Source organism: Herpailurus yagouaroundi, unplaced genomic scaffold, assembly GCF_014898765.1.
Source record: "Herpailurus yagouaroundi ecotype Mexico unplaced genomic scaffold, PumYag 250, whole genome shotgun sequence".
In the NCBI taxonomy this organism is placed as follows: domain Eukaryota; kingdom Metazoa; phylum Chordata; class Mammalia; order Carnivora; family Felidae; genus Herpailurus; species Herpailurus yagouaroundi.
In genome coordinates, this window is record NW_024412467.1 from 21,482,396 (window position 1) to 21,494,754 (window position 12,359).

Sequence of the window (12,359 nt, forward strand, 5' to 3'; positions counted from 1 at the left end):
AAAAGGCGTTAAAGACATGGAGAGGCAATATGGTGTAGGGGTTAGGGATATGGACCATGCAGTCAATCTGACATGAGTTTGTATACTGGCTCCATACCTTCCCTGTGTGAACAGATGACCTAGCCCTCCAGCCTTCAGGGTTCACATCTGTAAGATGCTGCTAACAGCTGCACATACCTCATAGATTATCCTAACTGTGAAGTGAAATGATGTATACAACTCTCTTGGCACGTGTTGTGCTCTCAACAAATGTGAGCTGCTGTTTTTATACACGAGAAGTCATGCATACATTGTCCACCACTTGGATGTTTTACCAATCAAATACTACTTAACCCAAAATAAATGAATTTAGTGGTAGAACTTTCTAAGAATCTGTACTCAATTATTAAGTAATCTGTACTCAACCGTTAAGTAATTATTAAGTAATAGGCAAATATCTACTCAATTATGAAAAGCTCAAATAATACAGATGACCAAGTGGCCTTTAATCACTCACACAGTGAAATCTGACTCTTCCTTAATTCTGTTGGGGGCCCCCCATGAAAGGGACAGAGGGGTTCTTCGTGAGCATCTGGAAGTGATGCCATGCAGGCCACCTTCTTGGGGGTAGCTTTCCCCCAGCTTTACTGATCAAGGAACCTTCTCTTGCTACTCCTATCAAAGCAGCTGGGGATCATGTATGTAAGGAATGGAAGTGTCTGATAGGCAGAGAAGCACTAGATTTGGGGAGGCAGTTCCAGCCCTGCTCTGTCCCTAACTTGCTGTGTGATCCTTGCCCTCGCTTCCTGACTATAAAATGGGGGCTTAAAGTTAGAGAATCATCAGCCCCATCTCCAGGGGCCATTTCACTAGATGTCTTCATGTGATAAATACAGAAATGATGAACCACCTCCACACTAACAGAGTTGCCCAGGGTCACATACCTAGTAAGAGACAGAGCTAAGACTAGAAAGAACCTCTCACCCCTAGTTTTCAGGTCCTGGATATCTGTAGTGAATGAGTGGTGAATGCTTTTCTTTCTTCTCTCATCCAGTTTCTCATCAACAGGAGCCATTTTGAGCTCTACAGTCCTCTGGCTCTACCAATCTCTCTCTCTCTCTCTCTCTCTCTCTCTCTCTCTGAGACTAGCAGAGTTGTCCCAGGCATGAATGAGTATATAAAGGAAGTAAAGCCTCTTTTTTCCCTGGATTGGGGGATCCCACTGTGATAGGACATAGTGCACCTTCAGCAGCTGTCCTGGTCATGAATGCCCTTCAGCTGCAACCAGGAGGGCGGCGCTACTCACCCACGACCATCCTGGATCTCTAATCAAAGCCATCAACTTCTGAGAATGGGGATGGCAGCCACCTGTGGGGACCCAACCCCCTCTGTCTTCTTCATTTCCTTTCTTACTCTATTTCTACCTTCACTTGAGACCCTGCCAACAGCCTTGCCCAGGAAGAAATTCAGAGGAATTTCTGGCATCTCTGCCACCCTCCTTCCCCTCCCCAGGAATGTAAATTACTTCAAAGTCTGCCAATGACTTGGGATAACACAGTTCTTATTGCTCGAGTGCAGAATTCTGGTTCTCTCGCTGCCACATGTTCCTAGCCTGAAATCCTTCAGTTTGATGGCAGCAGGGTCTACTTCTAGTTAACTGTTGTCTTTTTTCTTTTCTTTTCTTTTCTTTTTCCTTTCCTTTCACTTCCTTTCCCTTCCCTTCCCTTTCCTTTTTTTTTTTAGAGAGAGAGAGAAAGAGAGAGAGAGAGAGAGAGAGAGAGAGAGAGAGAGAGAGAGAGAATGAGTGGGGGAGGGGCAGAGAGAGAGGGGGACAGAGGATCCAAAGTAGGCTCCAGGCTCTGTGCTGACAGCAGAGAGCCCAACATGGGGCTTGAACTCACAAACCATGAGATCATGACCTGAGCAGAAGTTGGACATTCAGCCAACTGAGCCACCCAGGAGCCCCTTAACTGTTGTTTTTTAATTTTCTCTGCCAGTAATAGCCTGCCCTCCTATAGCCTCTGTTGAAGCCCCTCACCAGACAGCACAGATATATACCTCCTCCACCCACCCAGAAGACAAAGTCACATACACACAACAAATGATCATCAAGGAAGATTTTCAGAAAATAACCCTAGGGTCTAAATTACCCAGAGCGCTGTGGTACTGAGCTGTTCTCTGGACTTGCCACCAAATACAGCAGGTAAATGACCTACCCCTGAGAAAGATGTAGCTTGTAAGGCAAAGTCAGAGAAGTAAGAAGGTTTTTTGCTCTCCATGAGGAGAAACTGAGGAGATTACAGTGTGATAGGACACAGGGCAGGAGGGAATGCAGGAGGAGAGAAAAAGGAAACAGACAGTCGTGATTAAGCAACAATAACAGCTATGGGGCTCAGTAGACTTGAGTAACTTTTATTTGAGCTCTGACATTCACTAGGTGTGGGACCTCCAGTAAATCAGTTTACCTTCCTGCTTCGTCATTTCCTTGTCTGCAACAGGAGAGGGTTGGGTTAAAGGGCCCTTTCTGGAGAAAGCATTCAATTAGCACACCATCTCTTCTTCACACTAGGGGCTTGGGTGTAGGGAGGAAGGTAGAGGATCTTTAGCTATGGTTCTTGCCCCTGTGAAGTTTGTATCTTGTTGGGAAGACCAGTACATGGACTCACGGGGGTGATAAATTCACTGTGTGGGATTATGTGTGGAATTGCAAGGCTTAAGTCAACCACAGGGATTTAGAAAAGGGACAGGAACTGAGGCTGGGATGCTTCTTGAAGGAGGCAAGACATGAGAAGGGCCTTGAAGGGTGACTAGAATGTAGGGACAGGAGGGGAGAGAGGCAGGGGAACCTGCGGAGTGGAGCCGAGGTGCCTGTAGGAAGAAGGAGCTGAATATAGTGTGCAGACAGAGTCCGTTATGTAGGCCTTGAAAGCCATTAGATTTCTTCCTTTTTTTCTTTTTTAAGAATGTTTTTTTGAGAGACAGTACAAGCGCATGTGGGGGGGAGGGGCAAAGAGAAAGGGAGAGAGAATCCCAAGCAGGTTTTGCACTGTAAGCACAGAGCCTGATCTAGGGCTCCATCCCATGAACCATGAGATTGTGACCTGAACTGAAATCGAGTGGGACACTTAAACTACTGGGCCACTCAGGTGCCCCAAGACTTCTGTTTTTATTATTTTATTTATTTATTTATTTATTTATTTATTTATTTATTTATTTTATTTTTGGGACAGAGAGAGACAGAGCATGAACGGGGGAGGGGCAGAGAGAGAGGGAGACACAGAATCGGAAACAGGCTCCAGGATCCGAGCCATCAGCCCAGAGCCCAACGCGGGGCTCGAACTCACAGACCACGAGATCGTGACCTGGCTGAAGTCGGACGCTTAACCGACTGCGCCACCCAGGCGCCCCAAGACTTCTATTTTTAAAAGAATTGTTTCTGGTATCAAACGGTTAGAGGTAAATTTGATTAAATAAAGAGGGACAAAACAGGAAGTGGTTCTCAATCCTAGTGGCACATTGAAATATGAATACCTCAGCTCCTTCTCTAGAAATTCTGATTTATTTGGTCTGGGGAGAAAGTCAAAGGATAGTTCCTTCTTGTGTCTCCCTCTCTTCTTTTTCTCCCTCCTTTCTCTCTCTCTTTCTCTCCTTCTCTTTCTGCAGTTATTTGGGTATGAGGTGATAAGGGCCTGAAATAAAATAGTAGCAATTGAAATGGAGAAGAAATTAAGATAAAGAGACATTTTAAAGGGTAAACTGCCAGGTACCTTGCTAATGAACCACAGGGAATTAAAGACAGATTCCATTCATTTCTTCAAAATATTTATTGAGCACTTAGCATATGCCTTATACTGAATCAGAAGCTATGGGAAATTCAGTTGGCAAGACCCTGGTCCTGCCTTCAAGGAGCTTACGTCTAGTAGATAACAAAGAAAATAACTGTACTACAAGGAGAATACAGAAACTGGATGAAGGTTTTTTTTTTTTTTTTTTTTTTCTTATGGTGTGAAGATATACGGAGAAGAGAGGGCTAGAGTCCCTCTAGCAGACACAATGAAGAAAGTTCTCCACAGAGGCACCACTGAGTGACAGCTTGAAGTATCAGAAGGTGGGGCTGGAGGGAGGGGTTGCCCAGTGGGAGTCACAGTGCAGGGAAAGGTGTAATGAAGGGCGGAATGAATGCATGGCCACGAACAGCCTGATCCTTAAGAAGCATGTGGTGTATGGAAGTCTTTGTGAGAAAGGTAGCTTCGTGATGGGGAAGGTTAGATTTTTTCTGTGTTACCTTTTGATTTTTGAATGTTGGCAATGTTTTATTTTCGGCCTTAGTCACAGTTATAGGAATATTGTAGAAGTATTTCTTCAAAGGTGCATAAAAGTTTATCAGCTTTTTGCTTGTATATTATTTCATAGTTTTAAATGTTTAATTAAATAACAATGGATATAATCAATGTGATGTAATTATTATAAGTCTACATGCACCTAATAGTACAATCTTATGAACTGGATAAAATAAACAGAAACATATATGCAAATTAACAACCATAGTTGGAAATGTTTTAACGGGCATCTCTAAGAACTGTAGGTCAAATAGACATAAAAAGAGCATGATATTCATGAGCAGAAAATACAATTTAAATAATATACATATACCCAAAATAAACAGAAAACATATTCTTTTTAAATATATGTAGCACATTTATAACAGAATTCCATAAATTCTGAAGAATCAATCCCATTCAGACAATGTCCTCTAACTACAATGCAATTGTGTAATCAATATTTTTTAAGAGATAGCTAAAATAAAATCCCACACGTCCAGAAACTAGGTGATATATGATTAAATGACACTTGGTTTTATTTTTTTTTATTAATTTTTTTTAACGTTTATTTATTTTTGAGAGAGAGAGACAGACAGAGCATGAATGGGGGAAGGTCAGAGAGAGGGAGACACAGAATCCGAAACAGGCTCCAGGCTCTGAGCTGTCAGCACAGAGCCCGACGCGGGGCTCGAACTCACGGACCGCGAGATCATGACCTGAGCCGAAGTTGGCAGCCCAACCGACTGAGCCACCCAGGCACCCCAATGACACTTGGTTTTAAAAAATAAATAGTTAGAACTAAATGAAACACTATATGATAGGATTTGTGTAACACAGCTAAAGCAATTCTTAAAGGCAAAGTTATAGCTTTAAATAAATATGCTGATGATTAAAAAAATAAATAAATAAAAGGGACGCCTGGGTGGCTCAGTCAGTTAAGTGCCTGACTTCGGCTCAGGTCATGATCTTGTGGTTTGTGGGTTCAAGCCCCACATCGGGTTCTGTGCTGACAGCTCAGAGCCGGGAGCCTGCTTTGGATTCTGTGTCTCCTTCTCTCTCTGCCCCTCCCCATCTCGCGCTCTGTCTCTCTCTGTCTCTCAAAAATGAATAAATGTTAAAAAAGTTAAAAAAATAAATAATAAAAAAGATAAGAAAAAATAAATACGCTCATGAACAAGAATAGTTGAAAACAAATGAGTTACCACTTTACACCCATTAGGATTACTCTCATAAAAGTGAAATTACAAGTGTTGTGAAGATAATTATTAACTTTATTAATTATTAACTTTTTATTTTTTATTTTTTATTTATTTTTTTTCAACGTTTATTTATTTTTGGGACAGAGAGAGACAGAGCATGAACGGGGGAGGGGCAGAGAGAGAGGGAGATACAGAATCGGAAACAGGCTCCAGGCTCTGAGCCATCAGCCCAGAGCCTGACGCGGGGCTCGAACTCACAGACCGCGAGATCTTGACCTGGCTGAAGTCGGATGCTTAACCGACTGCGCCACCCAGGCGCCCCAATTATTAACTTTTTAAATTAAGGTATTATTTTTATGCAGTGAAATTTACCCAGTTTAGAAGTCAGAGTTTTTAAGGTCTCAAATGCCCAGATAAGGGATTTGGATGGCCAGAGCTCATATGGTGCAATAAAAAATTCAACAGACTTGTTGGCATCGAATTATAGTTCCACCATTTGCCAACTATATGATCTTAGACAAATTACTTTTGTCTCAGGACCTTATTTTTTCATCTTCAACCATGATAGGACTACATCTCCAGGAGAATATGAAAAGGGTATAGCGTACAAATAATGCTTGGCACATAATAAGGATGTAAGAGGTAATAGTTCGTTTTCTGTTTTACTCATCAGAATCTTCAAGTGCATAGTCTCTGCACCCTTTTCAAGGTGGTTCTGATGTACAGCTAAAGTTTCAAATCATTGGTGTAGGCAGTGGGGGCCATGGCAGGCTTTGCTTGGGGCAGTGGCATGATTAAGGCTATACATTGGGAGGGTGAGTCTCAAGTGGCACCCACTGGGCCTAGAAGCCTGGGAAAATGTGGAAAGGCAGAGTGTGGAGAGCAGGTGCAAAATTTGATTCAGAGGAGATGGTGATGAGCTTGGTTTTAGTTAATGTTTGTTTATTCATCAATAAGCAAACACTGATTCAGGCCTACTTTGAGTGAGCCCTTGTATTTCATACATAGATAAATGCATCCTCACTTCCCTGACTCATCTCTTAAGGAACAATTCTCAGAAGGCTTTCTGTGACCTCTCTCTTCCTTGTCTTCTAGCTGACTCAGTGGTTATACTGGTAGCAGCATTTTAGGAAAGATTAGGAGTTTTCAGTTTACTATGGAGTACAGAGCTCTCAACCACAGGTATTCCATTGGGGCTGGTAGGATAGTTCATGGCTTTAATCTTTCTTTCAGGATCTTCTACCACAGCAACTTCCTAGTCTAGATGTCATTGTTAATATAAATCCCTAGACTCAGGTGCTGATTCTTCCTCCTCCCCTCCTCCTCCTCCTCCTCCTCTGCTTCCTCCTTCTCCCTCTTCTTCTTCCTCTTCTTCCTCTTATTTCTCTCCTTCCTCTCCTTCTTCTTCTTCGTCTTTGTCTTTGTCTTCTTCTTCTTTTTTATAACACTAGGAACTGCCAGGCAGAGTTGAATAAACAGGAAACCATGATATCATTCCTCTAGTGTGATTAGGTCGCTGTAACAATGGTCAGCAGAATGGGCTGCACAGTGTTCTTGCTCATGTTTCCTGGACAGTCAACTTCATGGGGCAAATACACATCACAGAGGGGAAAATACACAGAGGACTTATGCTGGCCACCTAACTGTCACCAGACCTTAAAAGAAGGATCAGAATATCCTTTATATCTTGTTTTGTTCTCAATAGGCCTGCATATCCCTGTTTTGTCTTGACTTTAGGTACATGGTCCCATGATTGGGGGAATTAAACTAGGCAAGGTGGTCAGAGAAGGGCCCAAGGAAGAGATTACTGATGGCACATTGTGAGGGAGAATGGAAGCTAACCCTGGCAGGGTTAGGAGTTGGAGATTGCAGGGTGGGTGGAGACAGTTCATCCTTATGAACAAAAGGCAGAGCATGGAACTGCTTAAAATGTAACTAGCACTTAAGAAGATGAGGCTGGAGAGATAGGTAAGGTATCTGGCTGGCATAAATTTTTAGGGCAGAGGCCCTAAGATCATTAGGACGATATTGAAAATTTTTTAAAGCAGGGAGGCAGATTTTCATTTTGAAAAGATCACATGACTGCTGTATAAAGACAAGATTAGTAAGGGCCAGAGTACTTTGGGGACTATTTCAGGTGAGAGGTGATGGTAGCTTGAGCTACACAATGTACTAGAAACAGAAATAAACCAAAGACTTAAGCAGCAGATAGTCCTTGGTGATGAAATAGAAATGATGATGTGAATCAATGGAAGTTAAGATTGACTGCCTGTAAGGGGGTGACCATGGTGTCCTGTTGTCAATTCAACTCCATAGATCTAAAAGAAGATGCCTCATCTTTTCTCCATGTATCTCTATCTGGCTTGCTGTGGATGGAATGTTTGTTCCCCCCAAATTTATATTTTGAAATCTAACCCCCAATGGTATTAGGAGGGGAGGCCTTTGGGATGTGATTAGGTAATAAGGGTGGAGCCTTCATGAAAGGGATTGGTGTCCTTCTAAATTTTTTTTTTAATGTTTATTTATTTTTGAGACAGAGGGAGACAGAGTGCGAGTGGGGGAGGGGCAGAGAGAGAGGGAGACATAGAATCCAAAACAGGTGCCAGGCTCTGAGCTGTCAGCACAGAGCCTGAAGCAGGCCTCAAACCCACGCACTGTGAGATCATGACCTGAGCCGAAGTCGGACACTTAACCGACTGAGCCACCCGACTGAGTTGCCCTGGGATTGGCGCCCTTCTGAAGGAGACCCCAGAGAGCTTCCTCACCCCTTCTGCCATGTGAGGACACAGTGAGAAGACAGCTGTCTATGATCTAGGAAGGGATCTCTCTCCAGACACTGAATCTGTTGGTGCCTTGATCTTAGACTTCCCAGCCTTTAGAACTGTGAGATGTGTTTGCTGTGTAACCTACCCAGTCTGTGGTATTCTGTTATAGTAGCCCAAATGGTCTAAGGCATGGCTGGTATCTGTTAATGATACAATCATTTTAGTCATTTGATCTAAAATCTGGACATAATTTTGGACTTCTCCCTTTCTTTTATCCTCAAATCTATGGCTAGTTGTTATAAAGTCCAGAATTTTCTCCTTTTGAAATGTCTCTTTCATTTCTCTCGCTCTTTTTTTTTTTTTTTTTTTTTTTTAATTCCAATTCAGTCCCTTATAAAATACCTGGTGTTTGGTGCCCACATTTTATCTTCCAATTCTGGTCTCCATCCTGAACACTGGGTCTCTTAAACATTGCTCTAACCATTCTGTTCCTTCCACAGAACCTTGCAGGGAGTTCACCTTTGGCCTGAAGTGAAAATCTGAGCACTTCGGTTTAAAATTCAAGGTTTTCTGCAGTCTGTCCCCAATCGATTTTGCCAGTCTCTACTTCCCTACAATAGTAGTTTTAAAACTCTTTTAAAGCTACTGAACCCTTTGTTCAGATGGAATCTTTTGTTTGAAAACATGGCAGCTCCATCTGTACAGCAGGTGAGTGGAAGTTTTGGTTGAAGCAGGAATGGGGAGTGACTTCCTCTCCCCTCCCATTGCTTCCTTTCCTTCCCTACCTGCTTTGTCCCCTGAGATGAGTCTGATCAGAACATTGTTTAAAGTCCATAGCCCTCCGGGGTTGCTCTTAGGTAGAAATAGGTGTTGTCCTCAAGGAACGAGTGGGTCACTGAAGCCAACATATGTTTCCCTCTGCTGGGCCTCTAGTCTGCCTCTCCTGGGGTTGTTTCCTCATTGGGCAGGGACTCTGCCTCATAAAAGGCCCCTCTGTGATGTAATATGAGCATCTTTACCACACCACAGTAATGAGTACAAGAGTAATTTTAACTATACTGGACATACGGCCTCTTGTAACATCCTTTGAGAAACTGAGACCATCACAAGCACAGCCCTGTAAAAGCAGTCTTATAGAGACTGTCCCATGTGCTTCCCCACTCCCTTGGTCTGATTGAATTGAGAGACTATTATATCCAGAGCAGTGCTTTCCCAACCTGTGGATGGGGCCCTGGAACTTGTGTTTATAAATAGTCTCCTGAGTTCAGAACCAGTAAAATGGGCACTGGGAACAGTGAAGGAGGATGGAGATTTTAAGCTGAATCTAGGGGGTGGTGATATTCAGTGATAATACTATGATAGTGCTCTATGTGGATATCATTATGTCCAATATATTTTTCTCACCAAGGAACAGAAGAGTTAGTGCAGAAGAATAGGTTTGCAGGGATCATCTTTCAATTTTGAGCAGATGGAATTTAAAACACCTGTGAGCCAACTGGGTGTAGCTTTCCAGCCAGCAGTTGAAAATTTGGATCTAGGACTCAAGAATGAAGTTAGGGGAGGTGCCTGGGTGGCTCAGTTGGTTAAGCATCCGACTTCAGCTCACGTCATGAATTCGCAGTTTGTGAGTTCAAGCCCTGTGTGCTTCTGTGCTTACAGCTCAGAACCTGGAGCCTGCTTCAGATTCTGTGTCTCCCTTTCTCTTTACCCCTCCCCCACCCATGCTCTGTCTCTTCCTCTGAAAAAATGAATACATATTAAAAAAAAATAAAAAAAAAAAGAATGAAGTTAGGGCTAGACAGATCTGAGTTTGAGAGTCATCCTAATATAAGATGTAGGTAGAGGGGGGCCTGGGTGGCGCAGTCGGTTAAGCGTCTGACTTCAGCCAGGTCACGATCTCGCGGTCCGTGAGTTCGAGCCCCGTGTCAGGCTCTGGGCTGATGGCTCGGAGCCTGGAGCCTGTTTCCGATTCTGTGTCTCCCTCTCTCTCTGCCCCTCCCCCGTTCATGCTCTGTCTCTCTCTGTCCCAAAAATAAATAAACGTTGAAAAAAAAATTAAAAAAAAAAAAAAGAGATAGGTAGACTGTGAAGGGGGTTGAGCTTTTTATTTTTATTTTTGGAAGATTGATTAAATGAATAATAGTTTCTTCCAACTTTGAATTCTATGAATTCATTTATAAAGGTTTTTAAAATTTTTTATATTTTAAGGTTTATTTATTTATTTTGAGAGAGACAGAGAAAGTGTGAGTGGAGGAAGGGCAGGGAGAGAGAGAAAGAGAGAATCTCAAGCAGGCAGTGCAGAGTCCACGCAGGGCTCAAATTCACAAAACCATGAGATCATGATCTGAGCCAAAATCAAGAGTTGGACTCTTAACTGACTATGCTACCCAGGCGCCCCTCTATGCTCCTATTTGAAAAAGAATAAAAAAATACTTCTATGTGCCAATACAAAAAAATAAATTCCAGGATAATATATTGATCTGAAAAGACACGTGAAATAATTCCTTTTTGTCTCAAGAGGTTGGGAGAGGGGTAAAATAATATATATCTCTATGCATAAAGAAACTAAAAAAATACTAAGAAATCTACAGAGGTAGGTGGGGTGGCAGGGAGACCATTCGCTTTTCCTTTCTTTCTTTTTTTATTGTTTAACAATGTGGATTATTATCCATATAAAAATTAGTTTACAATATGATAAAAGGAAGGAGAGATTATAATAGTCCTGCCACGTTTACATTTTCCAAGTAAGGAAATTAAAAGAAAAAAACCCTACTATTTATTGTAAGTGTTACATCATAAAGGAAAAGAAAGGGCATCTTGAAACCAACAAAAAGCAGTAAAGAATTCCCATTTTTAAAGGCGGTCTTTTAAATTGATACAATATTGGTTTCTCTTTTGTATTTTGCTGTTGACCAGCGAGCACTTCATTACTACCTGGCTGTGGCCCTGAAGAAGTTGTGGAAACCACAACTTAATAAATTAGTAAATAAAATTTTCTTTTTCTTTTTTTCTTTTTTTTAAATTGAATCTAATCAACATACGGTGTTATATTAGTTTCAGGTGTACACTATAATGATTCAACAATACTGTACGTTACTCAGTGCTCCTCATGACAAGTGTCCTCTTAATCCCCTTCACCTATTTTCCCATCCCCCCACCAACCTCTCCTCTGGTAACCATCAGTTTGTTCTCTAGAGTTAAGAGTCTGTTTCTTGGTTTCTCTCTCTCTCTCTTTTTCCTTTTGCTTGTTTGTTTTGTTTCTTAAATTCCATATGTGAGTGAAATAATACGGTATTTGCCTTTCTCTGACTAACTTATTTCACCTAGCATTATACCCTCTAGAGTCATCGATGTTTGTTGCAAATGGCAAGATTTCATTATTTTTTTTTTTATGGCTGAGTCATATTCCACTGTGTATATACACCATAAAAGGGAGGAGAGTGAGCCTTTGTGAAATGCCTACATTAGGTCTCAAGAGGAAGGAAGCAGGGTGAGTAAAGGAGCTGGAAGATGTGGCCAGCGAGATAGCAGACACTCCAGTTCAGTCTCATTGTCCAGGGAGGGAAGAGCTTCAAGAAGGAGGGAGTAGGTGGCCGACAGAGCAAATACTGTTAACTGCAGTTACTGAGAAGGATAAGAGGTGAGCAGAGGCTGGGCTTTTGGAATTCAGGATTCCGTTGCAATTTTTGTAGACATATGTATCCTGGGGAGAATTGTTTTTGCTGGCCTGAGAACTGATGGTAGATGAGAGACCCCTTTTCCCCCCCAGGGGCTCCACAGAGATAAGTTCAATCTGAAAGCCTCCTGTCTGTATTTTTCCTTCTGCTTTATAAGGAAAATAGTTTCGAAGGAATCCAGTGACCCAACAGAGGCTGATGAAACCCAGCAACATTGATTATTATGGGTGGTTCTGAGAGCTGAGGTCCTTCAAATGAGAGATTCAACTTCATTTTGGGGAAAATTTTTTTACCTTGAAGAAGAGATCTTTCAGCCTTTCACCCTTACATGTAATTGGTTCAGAACCCTTCATGGCTACTCTCCTGTGGGAAATTTACTTCTCAGCCTTTCAGTAGGTACCTTCACAGTACCATCTG

General features: G+C 42.1%; 1 protein-coding gene across 3 annotated transcripts in view; it reads right to left on the reverse strand.

The window, feature by feature from the left end:
* Positions 1-9,181, reverse strand: part of CDYL (chromodomain Y like) — a 247,916-nt gene extending 238,735 nt beyond the window's left edge. For all 3 annotated transcript variants that reach the window (XM_040460511.1, XM_040460507.1, XM_040460506.1), the window contains exon 1: positions 9,051-9,181. The gene's annotated coding sequence lies outside the window, so the exon portion shown is untranslated. The remainder of the gene's footprint in view (positions 1-9,050) is intronic.
* Positions 9,182-12,359: the final 3,178 nt, after the last annotated feature.